General features: G+C 42.5%; 1 protein-coding gene and 1 pseudogene across 1 annotated transcript in view; both read right to left on the bottom strand.

The window, feature by feature from the left end:
- NIBAN1 (niban apoptosis regulator 1) overlaps positions 1–25514 on the bottom strand; it is a 127407-nt gene that overhangs the window by 68148 nt on the left and 33745 nt on the right. The window lies entirely within an intron of this gene.
- LOC140916677 (U6 spliceosomal RNA) lies at positions 24175–24267 on the bottom strand (annotated as a pseudogene).

Consider the following 25514-nt stretch of genomic DNA (forward strand, 5'->3'; position numbering starts at 1 on the left):
TCAGGCTAACATGTCCGTGCCACTGTGCCGTGAGGGATGGGGGGAACATTGCTACACACAGGCAAGCTGCATATGGGCCAGGGTGGAAGCCGCATTGTAGTAGAAGACCCTCCCTTCCTTCCCTGGTCACCCTCAGCAGTGAGATATCTTGCAGGATGAACTCCTGTGGAAAATGTGGGGACAGTATTCAGTATAGGGCTCCCCTGCAGCTGTTGGCTCTCCCCAAGGCACAGAAACCCAGATGACAGTACAACCGTGAAACAATCAGTCATGCTTGACCCTGTGCTTACTCACCATTTTGGGGTTCCTGGGGGTTATGTGCGCTCGCTTTGGGACAGGCAAATTATGCTATTGTGTAGACTGTGCTTGCCCTCCTTAAGTATGGGGGAATCATGGCTCTGTCTGGTGTGAACAATGCTACCTCTGTTAAGTGTTGCATTTTGCCTTTACAGATGCAACCTTGAGATCTCATCCGTCCGTGTTATCAATGGCCGAGAAGCTGCAAAGAATAAGGAAGAGGCCACGTAAAAGCAAAGAGGACATGCTGCATGAAGTCATGCAGCATTCAACTAATGAAAATCAAAAAGTGCAGGAGTGGCGGGACAGTGAAAGGAGGATCTGCCAGCAGAATGAGGAGCGCTGGCACAAAAGTGCAGTGCTCTGGTAGCAAAGCACGCATAATGGAGTGTCAAGCGGACTCTATCCAGGTGCTCGTAGCCATGCAGTCGGAGCACTACCGTGCGCGCCCCCAACCCCCTGCAGCCCTTGTCCCCAAACTCTTTCCCTTGTGCTTCCATGTCACCTCCAACCCACTTTCCCCAACCTCCAGGTTCTTACCACCACCAGCTGCCTCCAACACCTGTAGCTTCACCACCCAGCCCTGAAAACTACGACCCTTACCCACTGCACTCAACCCCCATCACTATGCAGTATAGCCACCCTGAAGTGCAGCACGCATTGCACAGCACTCCAGACAGGACACATGCAAATCTGTGATTGTACCGTTCCCACCCCAACCCCTTGCCCTTTGTGTTTCTCAAGCAGTTGTGTTGTGTTTCTTTTCAATAAATTGATTTTTTGGCTTTGAAAGCATTCTTTATTATTGCAGAACATAAAAGAAACCTTAGTCCAGGAAAGCAACAGGCACTGCAAATCAGTGTATCATAAGTAGCAAACACAGATTCCTACTCCACTTCACTCCCGTGCAGGGCACCACACTAGATATTACTGGTGGCTTTCAGCCTGAAATTGCTCCTTCAAGGCATCCCTAATCCTTGCAGCTCCACACTGGGCCCCTCTAATAGCCCTGCTCTCTGGCTGTTCAAATTCAGCCTCCAGGTGTTGAACCTCCGAGTTCCATGCCTGAATGAATCATTTACCCTTCCCAAATGTTATGGAGGGTACAGCACGCGGATATAACCACGGGGATGCTGTTATCGGCCAGGTCTAGCTTCCCATACAGAGAGCGCCAGCGACCCTTTAAACACCAAAAACACACTCCACAGTCATTCTGCACTGGCTCAGCCTCTTGTTGAACCGCTCCTTGCTGGTGTCAAGGCTCCCTGTGTAGGGTTTCATGAGTGACGGCATCAAAGAGTAAGCGGGGTTTCCAAGGATCACAATGGGCATTTCGACTTCCCCTACGGTGATCTTCTGGTCTGGGAAAAAAGTCCTGGCTTGCAGCTTCCTGAACAGGCCAGTGTTCTGCACCTTTCCGGGCCAGCCTGCATTAATGTCAATGAAACACCCATGGAGATCCACAAGCGCATGGAGAACCATAGAGAAATAGCCCTTCCGAATAACGTACTTGGAGGCTAGATGGGCTGGTGCCACAATTGGAATATGAGTCCCATCTATCGCCCCTCCAGAGTTAGGGAAACCCATTTGTGCAAAGCCAGCCACAATGTCATGCACGTTACCTCGAGTCATGGTTCTTCTGAGCAGGAGGCAATTAATGGCCCTGCAAACTTGCATCAACACGATTCCAACGGTCGGCTTCCCCACTCCAAACTGGTTAGCGACCGATCGGTAGCTGTCTGGAGTTGCCAGCTTGCAGATTGCAATAGCCACCCGCCTCGCCACTGTCAGGGCAGCTCTCAATCTTGTGTCCTGGGGCCGCAGGGTGCGGGAGAGCTCCCCACACAGTCCCATGAAAGTGGCTTTTCTCATCCGAAAGTTCTGCAGCCACTGCTCGACATCCCAGACTTGCATGATGATGTGATCCCACCACTCAGTGCTTGTTTCCTGAGCCCAAAAGCACCGTTCCACGGTGGTGACCATGTCAGTGAATGCCACAAGCAAACTTGTGTCATTTGCGTTACTCGAATTGATATCATCGTCGGAGTCCTCACTGTCACTTTGGATCTTAAGGAATAACTTGACTGCCACACATGACGCACTGGCGAGACTTGTGAGCATCCTCCTCAGCAGTTCGGGCTCCATTCCCGCAAACCGAAAGGGAAGACAGAGCGCGCAGTACAAAAACCGTAAAAGATGGCGCCAAATGTGGACGGAAGCAAAGGGAATCGTGGGATGCAAACCGATGCATCACGGGGCATTGGGACAGGTCCTAGAATGCCTTGCACTCTCCGGCCCTTCCCACAAGCCACAGCACCAGAATGGGAAGAGGTGCTCTGTGGAATAGCTGCCCACAATGCACTGCTCCCAATGCCGCTTCAAGTGCCGCAAATGTGGCCACATCAGTGCGCTTGCAGCTGTCAGTGTGCGCAGACTGCAGCACTTTCCCTACTGTGCTGTACGAAGGCGGGTTTAACTCACAGCGCTCTACATCTGCAAGTGTAGCCACGCCCATATACTGGTGATCCCTTTGAGGCAGGGAGGGTTCTAGAATTCCCAACTAATGAAAGGTGGTTTCTCTTCTTTATAAATATGCTCTTTTAAATTTCTTACATCTGCAGTTTGTTATTCTCAGTGGAGCAGATTATGGGTCCTTGGATTCTTTTTCTTTCCATCCATCATCAGCTAATTGGCTTTGGATTTCAGAATCCAACAAGAGAATAAGAACCATCAAAATCCAGGATGTTGGAATGGAAGCTGAAGAGTTCTCCTTTATGTTATCAGAATTCCTCCTCAAACCCAGTACACCCCATCCTCTCCAGGGTGCTTTAAAAAAACCATTAAATTTTGAGAACTCACTCTACATATTTATTAATTTATTAGCTGAACACATTTTAACAGAGCACCCTACCTCATCTTGTACACCTTGTCTTCCTTTGTGGTTAGGTTTTGGATATTTGTTAAAACGAGTGTCTGGGGTATATTAAGTGAGAGTTGTATGCCGGACACTCTTATGAAAACTGTGAGTAATTTGAACTAGGGTACAGCATGTCCTTTTGTGCTCAAATAGTTGAAACTTATTCCACAAGACAAATTAAATGTACTTGCTTTTATTAACATAAACAGGTTATACAGCACTTTAAATAGAGCACAGCTTGTTCTCTGAAATTCATTGCTTCCTTATTAATTTCTCTTGAGCTACCCTGGAGACTTTTACACTATTGTTTCCCCTCTGATTTGCATATCCTAAAAAATCATAAGTTGCCATACTTAAGGCTAAATTCTGACTCATGTTGAGTAAAAGTGTGTTAGGAGTGCTAAGAGAGGCAGGTAAACTCTTCCCCACAGCCACAGTTGCAATTCTGTAGGAACAGGCAGATTTTACTCTGCAGTGCTATATCAAGGCTTGGCATGCTGAGCAGCACTCCTTAGAGGTGCTGTAAGGTGGCTTAGAAGCTAAGAACACCTGCAAACAGGAACTTGGTAACACCTTTCAGCACCAGCTGTAGCAGCCCCCACTGCTCTCCCATCCACACAGTTCTGCCTGCATTTGCCTTGTACAGAAAGAAAAATTCAGAGACTCACTATACACACAGGTTTCAGAGTAGCAGCTGTGTTAGTCTGTATCCACAAAAAGAAAAGAAATACTCTCACGTTCTTGTCAACTGCTGGAAATGGCCCACCTTGATTATCACTACAAAAGGTTTTGGGGGTTTTTTTGTTTTGTTTTTTTCCCTTCTCTCCTGCTGGTAAAAGCTCACCTTACCTGATCACTCTCGTTACAGTGTGTATGGTAACACCCATTGTTTCATGTTCTCTGTGTATATAAAATCTCCCCACTGTATTTTCCACTACATGCCTCTGATGAAGTGAGCTGTAGCTCACAACAGCTTATGCTCAAATAAATTGGTTAGTCTCTATGTGCCACAAGTACTCCTTTTCTTTTTACTATACACACACACACACTCTGTAAGTAGAGCCAGAACTTGGTCTTTAGGGTTTAAAGATGCTATCAAGTTTTTTCCTCTTCACTGGAGAAATCTCCAGCGTCATTAGCTTTCTTTACACACTACAGCTTTTGGGTTGGATTTTCTGCATCACCCCACATTGAGGTAAGCTCTGAAATCACTTAGGCACTTTTGAAAAATCCCTTCCTTCATTCCTCGTATGATTCTCAGTCTGCAAAAAACTGAAAAAATATTTACTCTAACAAAGCAAATCCCAGACAAAAATACATGTCTGAAACAATGAGCACTGCATACGCTGAGTGCCACGACAGTCATCACTGTAAAATGTTGAGAAAGAAGCAGTGACACATGATGAAAGTGTCAAAATCAATAAAAGAAAATTAAGAGAAGATAACTAAGCTGACAAAATAGGAAACGTTAAAGTTAAAGACTGTGTAGTATTTGCCTGCCATCAATACAGCTAGCATTGGAAATACATTTTTTAAACAATACCTAAGCTCTGAAACCACCACAGGACCCTAATGTGATACAGATGAGGTCAAATGATGATCTTTAATGTTACCTATACTATACCCATAGTTTTATATCCTCCTCCTCTAATTTCAGAGCTTGGATTAGGGGTCAAATTCTCCCTATGCCCCTGGTGAATTTAGTTCTACGTTCAGATAAACATCCAAAAGATTGGATGTTTGCCTGAATCTCATGAGTCTGCAAAACTGGATAAGAAATCTCATTAAAATAGGCTACTCTGAAATATTTTGGGCAATACTTGTCTCTTCCAGTTAAGCTAGAAATATTGCAAGAACCTGTTATTTCAACCTTTCCATTTCTGTCTATAGCTTGGAAGTCCATGAAAAGAAAAAATATTAGCCAAACTTTTTTGAAGATCAGAAAAACTTTGGTTTGGGCTTGAACTTCAGATGGCTCTTATTTAAATCCAAAACTGTTAGCCCATCCTTAACACCAGCATCAACCCCTTTAGTATTTCAATAGCACTTGTTTCTCGCAGCTTAAGTCTCCATTTATTTACACCAATTGTTTCCCATTTTTTCACAATATTAATCAGCCTAATGACCTTTAAATTAATCACAAGGCCCTTAACAGTTCCATTCCAACCTGGACAGACTTACTGGTTTCTGAACTCCAATCCCCTTGATACTATAAGTTAAGAGCTCCTATTTCTCAGTGCACACGGTCATCTTCAATATTAGTAAAACTCAATTCTTAACACCAACAATAAAAATCTACTTTATCTATCAATGAATAACTCTTGGTGCCACCACAAACACAAAAGTATGCCTTTAATGAAGATAGTCTTTTGGCTAAAGAATATGCCTGGGAATTGGGGAATCTGACTTACACTGCTGGAGAGGCCCTTATTTTACACCAGTGTATATGGAATCAGTATTTGTCCCTCTTGGCTTTAAAAAGGAATTTGGTGCTTATGAAAGATAAAAGGCCGAGAGCATTAGGCACGTGCAGAACTCATTGGGGTAAGTGATCCCTCTCTAACTGTAAGGAGGATGAAGGTCAAAAACAGGCTGTGATTTAAAAGGTAGGTCTTGAAGTCTCAGCTTAAGACTGAATATGACCGAATTGACCAAATCTATGGGGCACAAAACTGGCTCACATATTTCCTACATTAGAGTTCTTCTGGGTGCAAACTGCTAGAGTGATTCCTGGGGGCACAATCTTCCCCATCTCCCTCACGCAGGAATCAAAAGGACCATGGGGATTCTCCACTGGAGTCCACAGAGAGGCTAGGCCAGTTCTTTGATCTAGTCTTAGTCATTATTAAGTTAACAGAGACTCAACAGTTCTCTTTCGTAAGGTCCACTAAAACCTATGAGTGAGTGCTCTGGAGAATAGGTTCATTGGCAATCAAAACAAAACTCCAAATACTTTCATGTTACCTCTTCATTAAGAAGCTTGACATTCACTTGAACTTCATCCTTATATTATTTATTCTAACTTTCATAAGTCTAGGGTGCCTGGGGTAATATATTTTAATATCATCCAAAATCTGCAGAGCCACAAGCAAAGTCATTGGGATAGAGAGCATGCCTGCCTCACTTTTTGCACACCGGCAGTCAGTTTTGTAACAATGAGGTGGTAGCAGGCAGGAAGACATTCAGAAATAAATTTGAGGGATGCTTATTTTGTTATTGGTGCCTGCAACCTCCTGCATAGTTCAGAATCATGAGAGCTTTAATTAGAATAGATAACAAACTTTACATCGCAGCAACTGGCTGATCTGGATCTCATCATAGCCTGAAATGAAAGTGATGATGAAATATGGCCAGAGGATTTTTGTTGCACTGCATCTTAGTCCAGATTAAGAGAGAGAGTATTGGAGGTCACTAAGAAAATTTAATGAATGAATCTTCACAACTCATCTGGTCACATATGTGATATAAGTATTATATCCCCTATCGCAGTTTTGGGGAAACTTGTGTTTACAGGTGAAATAATTTGCCCCAGGTCTCAAAAAAAGTCCATGTAAGAGAGATGGAATTAGAACTCTGGAGTTCCAGACAACTAGTCTTGACCACAGCCCACTAAATTATACATTTAAAAATACACAGGAGGTCAAATGCACTACCAGATTCCAAATCAGGGCATATTCCAAGGGCAGTTACTTGGGTCTTCCTTCCTCCTCCCTAATATAAAAGCAAGACTGAAGGGGGAGGAGGGTACTGCTGGTGACTTGTCCCCTTTCCTACACATTCCACTTTTGAGAGAGATCTGGGACACCAATGCATTATGCCTCTCTGTGACTCATTCATCTCCAGTTGATTCACCTAGTCCCTTAATACACGCACTCTCTAAGACATGAACCTCTTCATGTACATGAGGGTCACGGGTCACTCACCATGTGGGTCACTCTCTTCCTAGTGCATCTGTGCTTCCTTGTCCAATGAGAGGCAGACGGGTGGTCCCCCTTGCCAGATAAGTATTACACACATACAAAGAAGGGTATAAATAGCTCTGAAAGCATAACTATAACTCTGCCTCATCTATAGCAGGAAAGAGCCAATAAACACAAGCAAAAGTATTGGCTGTACTGCCCTAGTTGTATGCACGTATGACTGGGGCATAGAGCTGAAGGCGACTATTGGAAAAATCTGAATTTTAACCCTTAGGGGACGGAATTCAAACATTAGCACCACAGAACTGCACTTTAAAGTGATAAGTGACGGCATAAGAGTGGCACCTTTTTACTCACCAGATCTGCTTCTTGGGTGCATTTAGTCATTCCTGCTCATTAAAGTGAGAACAATAAGTTTCATTACTTTTTGTTCCTTTTACCACTGCACAGGCAAGCTGCCAGAGAGTGAGCAAGTTGGTTTGCAGAACCTTTAGCAGTGGTGCTGAAATGTGAGCAGATTAACTTTCATATCCCAAACTGAGTTTGCAAGACTCACACTCAAAAAACCCTCTGCTTTTTATTTATGAAATTAATTGATTATATGGAAATAATTGACAGACAATGAACAAAGAGCCTCACAATAGCATTGTTATTGTGTGTCTGTTCAGGGTAGAATAGCACTTCAAGAGTTGTCCAAATTTGGCAGTTTTTATTCCTGCAAAACATTCCCTTCTCTTAAGCCCAATGTGTTTATTACAGGTGTAAAAGAGGTTGTCTTGAAAGTTGTTGAAATATATGTTCTTTAATGGTAATGGGGTTAGAATCACAATGTTCTGCTTGCAAACAACTAATCAAGGTCAAATTCTACAGGCCTGGAGTCTGAGAATCTTTTGTTTATATACAGTATTTCCAAGCATCAGCAAACTTTTAGATTAAAAAAAGACCTATAAATTAATCCAATTCAACTCCTAGGGACCAATAGCAGATTATGCTTGCTCTACAACATAGAGGTGGCTCACTCTAACTGAAAGTGAACAGGCTGTCAGACTCATTACTGCCAAGTTGTACCAAGTACTAAAAACATTGTAAAGAGACATTGATATCAAGTTCTAGAAATGCGAGCCAACACTGCAATAACCCTTAAATTATGTGTCCTCTCTCCTTCCCTATAATGATGAAACTGCAAGCAGATGTCACTTTTCTGCACCGATATCCATGAGATAGAATGAATCAAAAATCTTCTACATCAGTGATTTGATATGAACAGAAATAGTCATCTCACAGAACAGTGATATAGGATTTGACAAGATAACACCTCTTAGGCCCGATTCCTATTTACACTCAGACTGCTTTCCAAGTGACCTCCAAGTGGGCACAGATTATTTTTACGCTCACTTTAAAACTGCTTTACACTTGCCAGACAACCTCTACTTCACCTGGACACTAGTTTTCCATTAATGCAGTGTTGCTACGCCAATGGGAGAATCCTTCCTGTCAGCGTACGTGGTGTCTACTGGGAAGCACTACAGCAGCACAGCTGTGTCACTGGACTGTTTAAGTGTAGACACCCTTAGTCTTGTTACCCTTCAGGACAATAAAGCTGACTAAACAGAATGGCCTAGGTGTGATGATCATGAGGAATGTATAGAGCTTCATTCTGAGGTGGGAGTTTATCCACATGGCATTTGTCAATAAACTGGTTTGGTTCATATTTTTTGTACCTGCATTCAGGGTGCTTGTAAATCTCAAAATAAATGCTTCTCAACCTAAGTACCCAGGAAGGTAGGTGGAAACTGAGAATCTGGGGTGGTGGGTCTAAATAGGAAGTATGTAAGAGTCTTTAAATTGCTTCAGAGGGATTCCTACAGTATGGGCATCTCAGAAAAGGAGCAGGACAAAAAGCCTGATTGAGATGAAAAGTTGGAACAAAGGTAAACCCAATTAATTTCAATCACCAAAACAGATGAGTGGTGAAGCGATATAGAATAAACTAAAGAAGTAACTCAAAGATTCCCTAGAATTCAATCTCCTACTTCAGTTTGTGCTTGCATGAGTGGTTGCAAAAGAAAGCCTTTTGTGACTTATGGTTGCTTATATTGCCCTTGTGTTTGACTCACTTCTTTCTTGGTAATCTTAATTTTCTAAATCAAGTCTCTGGCTATATTATTCCAGGAAGCTCTAATAACTCAAACCACAATAAGCCACCTTCCTGCTGCAAGCTTTATTCACAAATATAAGAACCAGATAGGCAGTTCCAGTGTATTTAAAATGTTTTTCAAACTATGATTAGTTATCTGAGAAACAGAGAAGCATCCTGGAATAAGAAAAGGTGTAAGTGGGGATTTTAATGTTCAAAAGTTCCAATTTCTTCTCTGTAGCAGTGTTGAGGAGGTGGCATGGCAACAATAGGTTAGAAATATGTACTCTAAGCAGATGTGGTGAAAAATCTAGGCTATCAAATTGTAAAAATGTAACCCTTTGAATAAAAATCAAGAACTTTATTTCTCACTCTTCTCCATAATTTAAAGAGAAACTAATTAGTTTTAAATCATATTTTAAAAATCTTCACTTGTGTACTAACAAATCTTTAATTAAAAAAGTGAAATATTTAAATATAATTTACTTTTCAGCGTGTGTCTATACATACACATACACTTAAGTTTAGTCCATTTTCATTGTCCAATTTGTTTCACTTTGATTTGTAGTCCGGCAGCAACTGGTGGTAAAAAAGGTGTGTACAGTGGACCTATGATTATGCAAATACACTCACCAACTCCTTTGTGGAAGTGAAGGCACAGCTACTATAATGGCTACTTGTTTGTGGATTTGTTAATGGCATACTGCAAAGGAAACATACTTTTCCTTTATGAATATGTACAGACAGCATCAAACAAAGCTGTAAAAACCAAGTTAAATAAGAAATAACAGAAATACTAATTATTTATATTAGCACAATACCTAGGAGCCCTAATATCCATTCCTGACCTCCCTGTTTTAGCTGGCGGACACCAGAAGACAGGAAAGCTGGACCCTGATCCAAAGCCCATTGAAGTGAATGGAAATTCAAGTTTGAAGGGCTTTGGATAGGATCACTGGAAGGGAAGCCTCATCAACTCTTAATTAAATTTGGGACGGGAATAGAATCTCCCCTCTCAAAACCTAGTTTTAAACGGTCTCACTAAATATTCTATCCCCACTCATGAACGATTCTGGGGAGGGTCCCAGAGCTCGGACTGCAGCATGAGCCTGGAAGTCTACACAGCAATGAAACAGCCACAAAGCCCAAGCCCTGACAGACTGAGTTGGCTAGAATGGGTCAGCTACAGGTTTTTCTTTGCTGTGTAGACATACCCCCAGTTGTCTTCAGAAACTGGAAGGCCAAGAGATGATTTTTTGTACCCTCTTTGATCTCCCCTTCCCCCATGTGCCAAGCTCAGAATCAAGATCTTGGTGTTTCTGCCTTAAAAAACCCAAGCAGAATTATTTTTTTAAATCAAATCACCAAAAAGCAATGTTAAAAATTTTGTTTTGCTTTGTCCTTCACCTTTAAGCATTGTACACAATGATAATAAGGACTATTAAAGCCAATTAACCACTCCCTGTATACTTGGCAGGTTTTGCTTCACTGATTCCTTCTGGGTCAGAGAGAGAACCTGTTGCATAAAAGATAGTATGAAGTGTTCAAATTTAGAATCAATACCATACTCCACAATTATATCCTGGAAACAGTTAGATTTGTATTTCAAAAAAGTTCTGCAATTACAAGAGTGAAGATGAAAAGGACACCTCCTTACTCAGCAAATCTACTGCTTGAGTCATTTATGTTTGTTTTCTGGGGGGAAAACACAAGGATTTTATACCTTGGCCCTGCAGAGTCAACATGGATACAGGATGGCCCAGTGAGCTCACACCTATTCTGCCTCATGCATAATCCGTAAAACTGTCAGTTATGATTGCAGAATCTCTATTACAAGTCACAGTGAAAGAGGTAGAAAGAACCACCTGGATTTTTCTAATCCCAGGTTGAGTTTGCAGGGATGACAGTTAGAAAAATCAACTTTTAATTGAGAGAGTGAATCTGATGACAGTCACTGAGGAAAAAACTATAAATACAGTATGGAGCATATTGTCATTTTGTAGTCACTTATTTTACTACAATTGCACTTTAATAATTTATATTAAATATATTTAATAATTTAGTCTCTACTTGCCATAACAAGTAAAGCATTTTTTTCTGAGGAAGATCCCCAAACTTGTATTGTTTTTAACTCTAATTAGCAGAACTGTCAGAACTAAGTAATATTTGAGTGAGATTTCTGTACAGCATGCAACTATAGTTTAATTCACTATGAAATAAAGGTGTTGACATCAAATATCACTAAGCTGGGGTTTTGAAATCCTCTTTGTCCTCCATGGGGCTGATTTCACCATATCCTTGTTTATATTAGGAGAAAGGAGTTTCGGAGAGCTATTGTATCCACTCAAAAGATCTTGACAATCAGCCAACTCCTCTACATTATTTCTGTCTCCCTGGGATGTGCTTGACTTTCTCTCTCAACGGTACATCAAAGCTTCATTGAGAAGACCATAGGTACTGCTTGTTATTGCTCTGTCATTCTAATGAGAAGATGATGTCCTTGGTTACCCACTGTATTCCTTAATCACCGCACATGTTTTAAGAATTTCGCAGTCCAACCAAATGCTGCTGTCTCAATACTTCAACGTTACTTCCTTTTCTAAAATAGCTTGCCTCGTTTCCTGTTTATTAATCTTCCACACTTACCATGATAAATCCTAGTAACAAGTACCAGCTTTATTTACTTGATTTATTTATTTTAAACAACTTTTCTATTGTGTTTGGAGTAAGAGTCGGGAGGGTACCTAGCGAAACAAAACTGACTTTACTAACAGTAAGAAATTCATTCCACTTAGCTTAACTGAAACTACATAAGCAGGTGAGATAACTCCAACTTTTACTACTTCCAAAGTAACTCCAGCCACCACAGCACTCCAGCAGGATATTAATTTACAAAAACTCACTCATCAGAGAACACTCACTGGCATATACATACCATGTGAAACAATGCAACTTTTAGCTGCTTAACTCTTTCATGGACATCACAGAAGGCACCAAAGTTGGAATGTTTTTAAAAATCGATTTTTTTCTTGACTGCAATCCTTTATTTAGTAGATTAGCAATCAGCCTCTTTCCTACCCTTGCCTTCATATTGTCTTTTATGCTGCCACTACATTGTGTCTCCCACTTCTGTCTTTAAATTCTTCCTTAAAATCCACTTCCATTAATCCTTCCTAGGTTAACTTCAGCACTGATATTTATTTTCCTTTCTCAAAGGTGGTCCTGTGTTCTGTTTTGTGCATATCAGATTGTAAATTCTTCAAATCTCTATGTTCTTTAAAATGCTTTCTATATTTACAGCGCTATACAAGCATTTAAGAATATTAAAGAGCTGCTAAGGATTCATGGAAGACGTATTCAGAAATAATTCTACTAGTATACCACTGTTTATTTTTCTCTTCTGTCAGACAAAATATTTTTCTAGAAATAGTATGTAAACCAAATGCTCAATTTGAATTTACTTAACAGAAAAATAACCCTGCTTCTGTATTAAGTTAATGTATATATTATATATACATATATATATTCACACATATATATATATATATATATACATATATATATTCACACATATATATATATATATATATATATTTGTAGCTCTCATTTAAACATATTTAGAAAGTATATAGTGGTTTACATCTTCAAAGCACTGCACCAGCATTAATCTTTCCAATACCCCTGCAAGGAGGTGAGTATTATTCTAATTCATAGATGGAGACTCACAGATCAAAGATAAGGGCCTGATTTCAGCGGCACTGAGCACCCATAGTCCTGTGGAGGGCCATCCATGATTTGGACACGAGTCGGAGTCTTCATAAGCAAGACAGTGCAGATTTTCTGAGACAACATTTTAGGAAATTAGACTAAAAAAGATTTCAAAAAGGCCAAAATCAAAATAAATTGTTTTGACCCAAACTGAAGGTTTTTTGGATTGCATATTTGCAAAAATCTGATATTGATTTTTCGTCCAATTTCAAGACAGTAATTTTTTTAAAATTATCAAATTCTTGTGGGATGGGAAAACTATTTCCTGCCCAGCTCCATTCATAAGTGACTAAAAAAGTGGCCACAAAATATTACAATCTTTGATGCTGACTGGCACAGTAGTTACAGAAATAGGTTGTCTATTTCTAGAGGTGTTAAATGATTCTTTTTAAACATCTTCTGGACCAACAAGCTTAGGTCTTTATAGGACAACTGTCCCATCAACTGGAGCATCTGTGCTCAGTAAGACTGGAGTAGACACACCTGAAAGATTAAGGCCAAATTTTTCAAAAGTGTCCACAGATTTGGGTGCCTCTAGTTTTGGAAACCTAACTTGAAGGCACCTTGGGTCTGATTTTTCAGAACTGCTGAGCACCCACAATTACTATGAGTTGTCAGCGCTCAGCACCTCTAAAAAACAGACCTTAATTTAAAAAAGTGTTACATGAGGTTCCATTTGTTGTAAGAAATCTTTCTATATACCATTTATTTATTTAGGAAGTATTAACATGCTTACAAATCCTTGGCATACAAATATAGAAACAAAATAATAAAAAATATCTAATAGATTTCAGAATAGTTTCCTATTGTCTGTGTCATTTAAATCTGACCAGCAGGAAGCACTGGAAAGTAAGCTGTAGGAAACAATCCTGCCTTGACCCTGAAACGGAGCAGATGATCTAAGAAGTCTTTTCCTTCCTTAATTTTCTATTAACTTATTGACATTTCTAATATGTTTTGTTTGTACTCCTTCTATAATGTTGTATTCTGAAGTTGAGCTACAACATAAAATTCTAGCATACACCGGGAAAAAATACACAGAAGCAATCGTAGCCCTGCCTTCATTACTAGCTCATATAAACTTCAAATATGCGATAAAAAGAAGCTTGACTTTTTTAAAACTTTATTAAAAATGAAGACATTATTTTCTACAAAACTATTCTGAAAATCACCCAGTTATTCTTAGTCTCCGTCTGATAGTCTGTTGGCTTGCATACTTTTGCTTAGTGTATTATTCTGTCCAGATGAATTTTATCACAAAGAGATGCCTAAACTAAACTTTTGAATTCTATAGCCCTACAGTCATAAATGAGAGCTCAAGACATGATTTGTGGGTCCTTCACGACTTTGGTTCCTTCACATACATGGCAAATATGATACAATGTCCAGATTGCATATTATTGTGGTTGCAATAAAGTATAACATGACCCAACATTATGGAACTTGTTTCTGCATCATTCAAGTCAACTGGGTTTTTGAAGGGGAGCAGGATCAACAGTACTTAGATCACTTATGAGGATAAACCAAAATTAGACACACAGTGCAGAAAAGAACTACAGACTATGATCAATATACCATTTTATCAGCTGTAATCACTTGACTGTAAGAGTCAATAAAGTTTTAAATATTTAGTAACACATTTTCTGACCTTCCAGAGACGCAACAGTAGGTAGATATATCTGGAATTATAAAGAAAACTAAAAATGGCACAGAACTGAAAAAAACATATTTTCAGTTACCATAATTGTATTGTTTTAAACTTACATCAGACCAGAGTTATTTCAACAGGAAGCCTTGCAGCCAACAGCTGGAAAAGTCATAGAGTTATTCTGGAAGGTGACTTATTAATTTTTACAGATGTCTCAGTTCCTATCTTTCAAAAGTAGTTAAAATGCTGACTACAGATGAGCCCCACATCTCAAAATCTGGATTTCAGCTCCTCATAAGATTGGGGTGGGAGGGTCGTTCTATGGTATCAGATTACTTTAAATACAGGAGTCATTTGCAAAATTTGGACCTGGTTATTTTGTAGAGCATCCCCAAATTCAGCATTTAATCTACATTTGGTTCAGTCTGTTATAAAACAAAGGACTCTTTCCAAAATTTAGAATTCAAGCATGACAACAGTCAGGGGTGGTTGGATTCAGGATTTTTTTTTAGGCCATCTCTTACATGAATGATAATGATGCAGTATCCTAGTGCAGAACCCTTACACTGTGTCTGAATGAGCACTTTGGTCATTGGAGGCTAAAGTCACCAATTCCTTAGCAGTACATGGCTCTAAGCACATCCTCTAAAGAGGTGTTTGCTTTCAGTTTAAATTAATGAAACTAACACCTGCTAATGCCAACTGGTACAAGAAAAGCACACATTTTATTTCAGTTGACCACATTTCCTGCTGCCTAAATATTTACAGCACGCTAAGGAAAAACTGTGTAGCAAGATTAATAACTAACAAACCACAAGTTCTTGCTCAAGTTACCATGTAGTAGTATTTTATAACCATACTGACTCATTGTTATTACATGTTTGTTTATGCTGGGAACACCCTGGTATCCAAGTGCAGTCTCACTTATAGGGCTCCCCAATCTGATATATACTAAGTATATGCTATAAGTATATGCTAAGTAACTTCATGCTTTTCCATATACAATGGAAATCAGTGACAAATTCAGACCAGTTTGAGTGCATTCTTTGCCCATGCTTTCTGGACCCATCCTTTCTTTCACCTAATTCTAAACCTGCCTCTCATGTGGTTACTTTAAGTCACCATCCTTAGCTGTGAAGTCTCAGACAGACAGCCACCATTACAGTCAGATCAGACTTGCATAGCTGGGTCATAACTGACAAGAGTTTACTATAAACCCAATCAAGCCAACTGACTGAACCCACGCTTCTAAAGACAAAGCATTCTATCCTCCAACATGAGGAACAAGACCCCTACAGCACCCAAAATGTTTGACTACCAGCCACAGTGTAATAAAGATGGGGTTCCACACAGTAGAGAACCTACATTTTGTTCATTCTGTGGGATCTTGTGCAGGTAACTGCCTCTCATGACTTCAATGATGGGAGAATAAACCCTATTGGGTCAAAAAGAAAAGGAGGACTTTTTGTTAGTCTCTAAGGTGCCACAAGTCCTCCTTTTCTTTTTGCGGATACAGACTAACACGGCTGCTACTCTGAAACCTATTGAAGTCAGATTTTTAAGAGCTCAGCTCCCATTTGGGCACAAAATTAAGTGGCCAGATTTTTAAAAGTACAATGGGTGCCAAGTTCTTCTGAAACTCTGGCCCTAATTGTGGGTGGTGATGACTTGAAAATCTGACCAAAACCATCTACAACTTCAAACAAATCTCTCCTGTACACATAATGACTATATGCTGTCTTTGATTCACACACACAGAAATCCCAAGCACACCATAGGGGTACTGCACTAGGATCCCAGGTGGCATAAACAGGTGAGGGTGAAGGGACTAATGTAGCTGCCTTTCATCAATCACCTAAGGACAGAGATTCCATAATGAGGAAGAGGACTTAGAATCATAGAATATCAGGGTTGGAAGGGACCTCAGGAGGTCATCTAGTCAACCCCCTGCTCAAAGCAGGACCAATCCCCAACTAAATCATCCCAGCCAGGGCTTTGTCAAGCCTGACCTTAAAAACCTCAAAGGAAGGAGATTCCACCACCTCCCTAGGTAACCCATTCCAGTGCTTCACCACCCTCCTAGTGAAAAAGTTTTTCCTAATATCCCACCTAAACCTCCCCCACTGCAACTTGGGACCATTAGTCTTTGTTCTGTTATCTGCTACCACTGACAACAGTCTAGATCCATCCTCTTTGGAACTCCGTTTCAGATAGTTGAAAGCAGCTATAGTGGCCGAGAAGCTGGATATGTGTGCCCTTTTTGCCAAGAAGGCTAACAGCATTTTGGGTTGTATAAGTAGGAGCATTACCAGCAGATTGAGGGACGTGATCATTCCCCTCTATTCGGCATTGGTGAGGCCTCATCTGGAGTACTGTGTCCAGTTTTGGGCCCCACACTACAAGAAAGATGTGGAAAAATTGGAAAGAGTCCAACGGAGGGCAACAAAAATTATTAGGGGACTGGAGCACATGACTTATGAGAAGAGGGAACTGGGATTATTTAGCCTGCGGAAGAGAAGAATGAGGGGCGATTTGATAGCTGCTTTCAACTACCAGAAAGGGGGTTCCAAAGAGGATGGATCTAGACTTCTAACAGCTGATCCTTGTTTGATGGAGAGAATCACGGTAGAGACATTATTATTATTATTGTGATGTGATTTTTTTTTAAAAGTAATTTATATAGCCTTATGCTCAATTTCCCTGTATGCTCTGCAGCAACCCGGGGCTAAATTCTGTGTAAGACACCCTCATTTCCATGGCACTCTGGTGTGGCACATCATTAATTCTGACCTGAGTGCTATCAGGCTGTTTGTGAGGGGCCTGGGCTGGGAGCTACAGCAGCAAAGCATGGTGAGGCACCCACGGTTGAGGAGCAGGTGGTGACACAGCCCCTCACGGATCTGGACTGCAGCCTGGAATCGAAAATCAAGCTTTTAAAGGGTAGCACCCAAAAACTGAGGCACTCAGTCACAAGTCATTCTTGAAAATCTTGGCCAATATTTTTATATATTTCCTTACTTGGTTTCTGATCAGCAGGCCTAAACCCGGCAAGTGTACCAATATGAGTATTATGGTACATTACTGTGCAAGAGCAAATAATGCATTTTACAAACATCAGGTTCCAAGGTAGTTACAGGCACTGTTCCCATCATACAGCATATCATTGGAGTGTTTAAATTGCTGCCATTAGTTTTACTGATACTTCCTGAGTGACCCAAATTAAACTAAACAGATTGCTCACTGGGGACCTGACTGCAAACCAGGAGCCACTTGTGAAAGTTCTAAATTGCAAGTTAGAACAAAACACTACAAAGCCAAAATCCAAAGTGGATACACAGATGGCTAACTGCCTCGATCACTGGTGGTGAGGGTGGGGCGAGAATGATACTTTCTGGAATCACACTCCATTGCAGGTTCAGACAAATTATGCTAACAATACACTGGCAGTTCCTACTGGGGGAAAGTAATGTAGAAACCATTATAAAAGGAATACATACACCACATTAGTTTTTTTGCAAAATAATACTTAGGTTATTGTACTTCAGGCAGGTTTCTCTGTCACTTAAAATGATAACCAATTTGACACTCCATCCTTAATACTGCCATTAAAAGGCAAGCCTGAAACAATGATAGCCAGAAAGAAAAGGAACAATTATATGAGTGTCCTCACATTTCCATTTTCTCGGTTCAGGAAGCCATTAGTTTATACAATATGTGATACAGTAGGGCCAGTGGTCAGGCATCTTTGCCCCATTTTTGTGCAGGGAGGCCCAGAAGGCCTACTATGATATGACTACAGAGGAGGTGGCAGATTACCCCCCGGCTGAAGGCGGAGATCCTGGCCAGGTCCAGGGTATCAACAGTCTTGTGAGCCCAGAGGTACCATGAATGGCAGTATTGCAAAGACAAGACACCACGATCACAACTGTTTGACCTAATCCACCTAGCCCGGGAGTGGTTACACCCAGAGGCCCTCAGCTCTGAGAAAATGATGGAACTCCTGGTGCTGGACCGCTATATGAGGGGACTACCCTCGGGGCTTCTGAGCCTGGGTAGGCCAGAATGACCCCTCCACCTTTGACGTACTGGTCACCCTCATAGAGAGATAACTGACAGCCTGTGACCTGTTTGCAACCCCAGGAGGTGAAACATAGCGTTCCCGACCCTGAGGCCCGGATCATCAAGAAATCCAAGAAAGCCATAGCTGGAAGAACAGATACCAAAGAGCGGCCTAAGGCCCTGAAGGGGTCTGGGGATCCAAGGGCAGAGGGCTGGGGGAGAGGGTCAGAGAAACCAAGACAGAGGGCAACCTCTGGGATGAGATATCATTGTTATGAGCGTGGGGAGTTGGGGCATATAGCAGTCCATTGCCCCAACAGGGAGGAGCCCATGCAATGCAATCTGGGGGATTGCAGGGACGAATGTGGACTAATCAGCCTGGTGGGGGTCACGACAGCGCCACATGAGTACACCAGGCCAGTAAAGATGAACAGCATACAGATCATAGCTTTGGTGGACTCTGGGAGTGCTGTCACACTGGTCTCAGGGAAGTTAGTGGGGCAAGACCAACTGAGCCAGGCCAAGAGCACCAGAGAGAAGGAGGAGGTAGTAGAGGTAAATGGAGTGCTAGTAAAAGGGAAAACCAAAGGCCCAGGACTATACTATATAATCAAACATGATCTGTTGTACTGGGTAGTGACGTTGCACTCCCTATGTTTATGGAAATATGCTTATGAGTGTAAATATAATATAACTGGAATATGCTTTATGCAAAAGGTCTCTTGTAAGGTATCATTACAAAGCTTATAATCTACTGAGTGTGTTCATCCTATATGAATGAATGTATCATTCTTGTATCTGAAGCTAGAAATATGAAGTATTATTCTGAAGCCCTATTGTAACTATGCAAAGTGTGGGCCATTAATGGTGGCTTGGAATCTTGATGGCTCCCATTAACTAGGACAATTGGTTGTAAATGGCTCTGTTTACTTGTAAGCCTTCCTGTATACATGGGTGCCAATGAGTAACGAAGTCTCACAGGACATGTCACATGATACTGAAATCCATCTTAAACCTGGTGCTTTTCCATTTAGAAGGAAGGGTGGGAACCCAGAGAGAGACAAAGGATTCCCGCCTTGTGAAAAAGATATAAAAGGGGATGGAACAGAATAAAGAGGTTGCCAGTCATGAGAAATCCCCTAGTTACCACCTGAGCTGGAACTAATAAGAACTGTACCAGGGAAAAGGATTGGTCCCAGACTAAGAAGGAGTCTAGTCTGTGAAAGAAGCTTATCGGAACATCTCTGAGGGTGAGATTTACCTGTATTCAGTTTTTTAAACGTATTCGGCTTAGACTTGCGTGTTTTGTTTTATTTTGCTTGGTAACTTACTGTGTTCTGTCTGTTATTTCTTAAAGCCACTTAAATCCTACTTTTTATACTTAATAAAATCACTTTTGTTTATTAATTATCCCAGAGTAAGTGATTAATACCTGGGGGAGCAAACAGCTGTGCATCTCTATCACTGTTCTAGAGGGTGGACAATTTATGAGTTTACCCTGTATAAGCTTTATACAGAGTAAAACAGATTTATTTGGTGTTTGGATCCCTTTGGGAGCTGGGTGTCTGGGTGCTGGAAATAGGTGACTTGCTGAGCAATTTTTGGTTAAAGTCTACAACTCTGGGGGCATGGACCAGACCTAGATCTGTGTTACAGCCGACTAGCATGTCTGGCTCAACAAGGCAGGGTTCTGGAGTCCCAAGCTGGCAGGGAAAATGGACTCGGAGTTCATTAGCACATCAGGTGACAGCCTCAAGGGGGTCTCTGTGACCGAAGCCGTCACAGTGCCAATACGGGGGGAAGTAGTAGTAGAACAGTTCTTGGTGCCACAGAATTACAAAAGGGCCATATCAAAGTTAGCTCACAGTCATCTGTTTAGGGGACATTTAAGAGCAGACACTCCTTGGATAGAGTCCTAAGGCAGTTCTGCTGGCTGGGGGATACGGGCCGAAGTCCAGCGCTATTGCACCTCCTGCCCAGAATGCCAGATACATAGCCCTGACCTCAGTTAAGGGCCCTGTTGGTACCCTTGCCTGTAACTGAAGTCCTGTTTGAAAGGACAGCCATGGATCTAGTGGGCCCACTAGAAAGAATGGCCCGGGGCCACTGCAGCATACTCATCACACTGGACTATGTTACAAGGTACCCTGAAGCCATTCTTCTAAGAAACCCCACGTCCAAGGCAATCGCAAAAGAACTGGTCCAGGTATTTGCTAGGGTAGGCATCCCTAAGGAGATCCTGACAGAGCAAGGGACTCCCTTCATATCGAGAGTAATGAAAGTCTTATGTACCCTGCTCCTCATCCAAGCCTTGCGGATCTCGGTCTATCATCCCCAAAAAGATGGTCTGGTTGAGCAATTTAACCGCACTCTCAAGAGCATGATCTGAAAGGTGGTGGCTCAAGTTGGAAAAGACTGGTATACCCTCCTACCGTACCTGATGTTTGCGATACGAGAAGTTCCCCAGGCATCTACTGGATTCTCCCCTTTCAAGCTACTATACAGATGCCACTAACATGGCATATTAGACATCGCGAAGGAGGAATGGGAGGAACAACCCAACCCAGGGAAGAACGTCATCATGCACGTGGCCCAGACGAAAAAATGAATAGCCCAAGTGACCCCCATAGTATGAAAGCTCAAGAGGCCCAGCGAACCCACTACAACCATCGGGCAAAAACATGGAAATTTCAACCAGGAGAATGGGTACTGCTACTGGTACCAGCAACAGAAAGCAAGTTCCTGGCCAGCTGGCGTGGACCCTATGAGATTGTGGAAGCCATTGGGGAGGTGAATTATAAGGTGACGCAGCCAGGCAGCCAAAGGCCAGAGCAGATCTACCATGTCAACTTACTGAAACCCTGGCTCAATCAGGAGACATGCCTGGGGTGGAGATAAAGGCACTTAAGGATATCCCCCAAATTAGTCCCAGAACAATGAACAGAGGTCGTCGAGATGAACCAGCGGAACCAAGACATATTCTCCACACAACCAGGCTGTACGATGCTGATCCAACACCACATCGTCACCTGTCCCGGAGCAAGGATGATGATAAAACCATATCGTATACCAGAGGCAAAAGGAGAAGAAATTATAGATTCATAGATATTAAGATCAGAAGGGACCATTATGATCATCTAGTCTGACCTCCTGCACAATGCAGGCCACAGAATCTCACCCACCACTCCTGTGATAAACCTATGTCTGAGCTATTGAAGTCCTCAAATCATGGTTTAAAGACTTCAAGGTGCAGAGAATCCTCCAGCAAGTGACCCGTGCCCCATGCTACAGAGGAAGGTGAAAAACCCCCAGGGCTTCTTCCAATCTGCCCTGGAGGAAAATTCCTTCCCAACCCCAAATATGGCGATCAGCTAAACCCTGAGCATACGGGCAAGATTCACCAGCCAGATACCCAGGAAAGAATTCTCTGTAGTAACTCAGATCCCACTCCATCTAACATCCCATCGCAGGCCATTGGACCTATTTACCATGAATAGTTAAAGATCAATTAATTGCCAAAATCATGTTATTCCATCATACCATCTCCTCCATAAACTTATCGAGTTTAATCTTGAACCCAGATAGGTCTTTTGCCCCCACTGCTTCCCTTGGAAGGCTATTCCAAAACTTCACTCCTCTGATGGTTAGAAACCTTCGTCTAATTTCAAGTCTAAACTTCCCAATCGCCAGTTTATATCCATTTGTTCTTGTGTCCACACTGGTACTGAGCTTAAATAATTCCTCTCCCTCTCCGGTATTTATCCCTCTGATATATTTATAGAGAGCAATCAAATCTCCCCTCAACCTTCTTTTGGTTAGGCTAAAAGAAGGAAGTAAGGAAGGTGGAAGTAAGGAAGACGCTGGAACTCTGGATGATTGAGGAATCCCACAGACAGTGGACCAGCCCTATTGTCTTGGTCCCCAAGTCTGACAGCACCCTGAGATTTTGTAATGACTTCCGAAAATTAAATGAGGTATTCCAATTCAATGCCTACCCAATACCACGTATCAATGAGCTGGTGGATCAGTTAGGCAAGGCCCAATACTTGATCACCTTGGACTTGACAAAAGGTTACTGGCAGATCCCCCTGGCTGAGGACGCCAAGGAAAAAACGCTTTCTCTACACCCAATGGCCTCTTCCAATATACTGTCCTCCCTTTCGGGATCCAATGGGGCTCCCATGACTTTCCAACAGTTGATGGACAGATTACTTTGACCCCATGCCAAGTATGCTGCTGCCTATTTAGAAGATGTAGTAATCCATAGCCCTGACTGGGAGACACACCTTGGGAAAGTGGAAGCAGTATTAGATGCTCTTAGATAGGCCGGCCTCACCGCTAACCCATCCAAATGTGCAATAGGGCTAGCCGAGGCCAGATACCTCGGGTATGTAGTCAGAAGGGGTTCCAAGAAACCCCAATGGAACAAAGTGGAGGCAACACAATGCAAGTGGAGGCCCCAACTGATCCACAAGAAGCCAAGTCAGAACATTATTAGGGATAGTGGGGTACTATTGCCGGTTCATCCCTCACTTCACCCCAAGGGCAGCGCCTCTGACAGACCTGATAAGAACTCGGGGCCCGAAGATCGTTAAGTGGACCAAGGTGGCAGAAGAAGCTTTCACACACACGAGGATGGCCCTTTGCAGTCATCCAGTGCTCATAGCCCCAGATTTCAAGAAGGAATTCATTCTACAAACAGACGCCTTGGAGGTAGGACTTGGGGCGCTCCTTTCACAAATGGTGGGGATGAGGAGTACCCGATCCTTTACCTCAGCCAGAAGCTCTTGCCCAGGGAGCAATGGTACGCTGTAGTAGAAAAGTAATGCCTAGCAGTTAAATGGGCCATAGAGATTCTACGGTACTACCTACTTGGGCGGCAGTTCACCCTTGTGATGGACCACACTCCACTCCAATGGATGCACACAAACAAGGAGAGGAATGCACAAGTGACTAGATCAGTGGTCTCCAAAGTTTTTGGATTACGCACCCCCACGGTGCCGCCGAAGAAAGGAGAGCGGAAGACCTACCGAAGGCGTGCTGCTGAAGAAAGAAGACGGGAAGACCTGCTGCAGGCGTGCTGCCAGAGGGAAAGACCTGCTGCAGGTGTTCACAGCTGCCGCCGAAGAAAAAAAAATGGCGGAATGCCGTCCAGTGGTGCTCCTCCTGCCGTGCATCCCCTGGGATCCTCTGACACACCCCCTGGGTTGCGCGCGCCCCACTTTGGAGACCACTGGACTAGATGGTTCCTATCTCTACAACCTTTCCACTTCCGGATGCAGCATAGTGCCAGAAGCCAACACGGCAATGCGGCTGGCCTGTCACGACAACTGTCTCTTGTCCCAAGTAGCCAACCCCGTGGTGTTGAGCAGGGGGGCGAAGGATGATATGTGATTCAGCAGGGCCAAGGGACAGTGGGAGAGTGTTTTTTTTAATGGAACACTTCACAAAGTTGCGTGTCATCCTTGTGCAGGGGCCATGCTAATCTTCTCTGTATCATTCCAATTTTAGTATATGTGAGTGGTAGAGGGGAGATATATAAGCCCTAAACTAATTAAGACATGGTTCCCTGTAGTCTAGGGAAGGTTACTACAGGTTAATTGGAGCCCTGTAGTCAACTAAGGCCCTGTCAGGAACCTAATAAAAAAACCCTGCTTCATGCAGACAGGGTGGTGTGAGGAAGGAGAAAGGACTGGAGTTTGGAGGTGTGTTGCTGAGCATTGAAAGACCAGAGAACTGGAGGAAGGGAGACCCTGCTCCAGCAGGGCAGGGAGACTCCCTCCCCCAGCCTCAAAGACCAAGGGTAAACCTACCTAAGGGGGAAAAGGGTAAGAAACCCGCAGGGGTTGTGAGGGCTGGTGCTCAGAGTGAGGAGCAAACCCAGACCCCTTCCCTGCTTCCCTCTTCTACCACCTTCCTGAGCCACTAGTGTGGCTCTCGGCACCCCAAGAGCAGGGGCAAGGGGTGGCGTCCTAGCTCCCCTCCCCACCAACAAAAGCATGGGACCCACTATACCAACATCGGCCATTCTGCCACAAATGTTAAAGAACTGGAGTAGATTCATCCCTGTTCTAACTCCATTTATGACAACTGAGTTGCACTAGGGGTGAATTTGGTCTAATATTTTGTACCTAATTCTCTCGTGCTTTCAGGATTTAGCAAGGAAAAAAAATCTTTAACAAAGTTACACCCATGTTTTTACCCAAAGCAAGTCTGGTCTGGTGGTCTGAACAGCATTCTAAAAGCTCCAAACTTTTGAGTTTTAATCCTAATACCCTCAATCACCTTAGGCCAGTCACTTAGCCACCCCACACCTTCATCTTCCTGTATATGAAGCAGAAATTACAGCACTCACTCACCTTCATCACAAGGGTATTTCATGCTTGCCTAGTGACTGTAAAACGCTGTCAAGGTTGCTCTGTGTTAGCAGTTTTCCATCTTTAGTGTAAATGCACAGCTAGGCAGTTATTCAAAAATACCTAAGAGCCAAATTTTGCCCTTGTTACACTCTGTGTAACCCCAATAACTGCAACAGGACAGAACACAGTTTAAGGAATTTGCACCTGTGCAGCCACACCTCTAATGTGGATGGACTACACTGGAATAAAATGGAGCTTGCACTGGGTTCACTTATACCAGTAACTTACTGGAACTAAGCTCCAATAATGTATCCAATGATCTAGGCAACTCTAATAATATGTTTTCAAATACTTTTCAAACGACGAAATGTGTTAAAGCACATGTTATCCTCCCCATATATTTCCATAT

This window comes from Lepidochelys kempii, chromosome 8, assembly GCF_965140265.1.
Source record: "Lepidochelys kempii isolate rLepKem1 chromosome 8, rLepKem1.hap2, whole genome shotgun sequence".
Classification (NCBI taxonomy): domain Eukaryota; kingdom Metazoa; phylum Chordata; order Testudines; family Cheloniidae; genus Lepidochelys; species Lepidochelys kempii.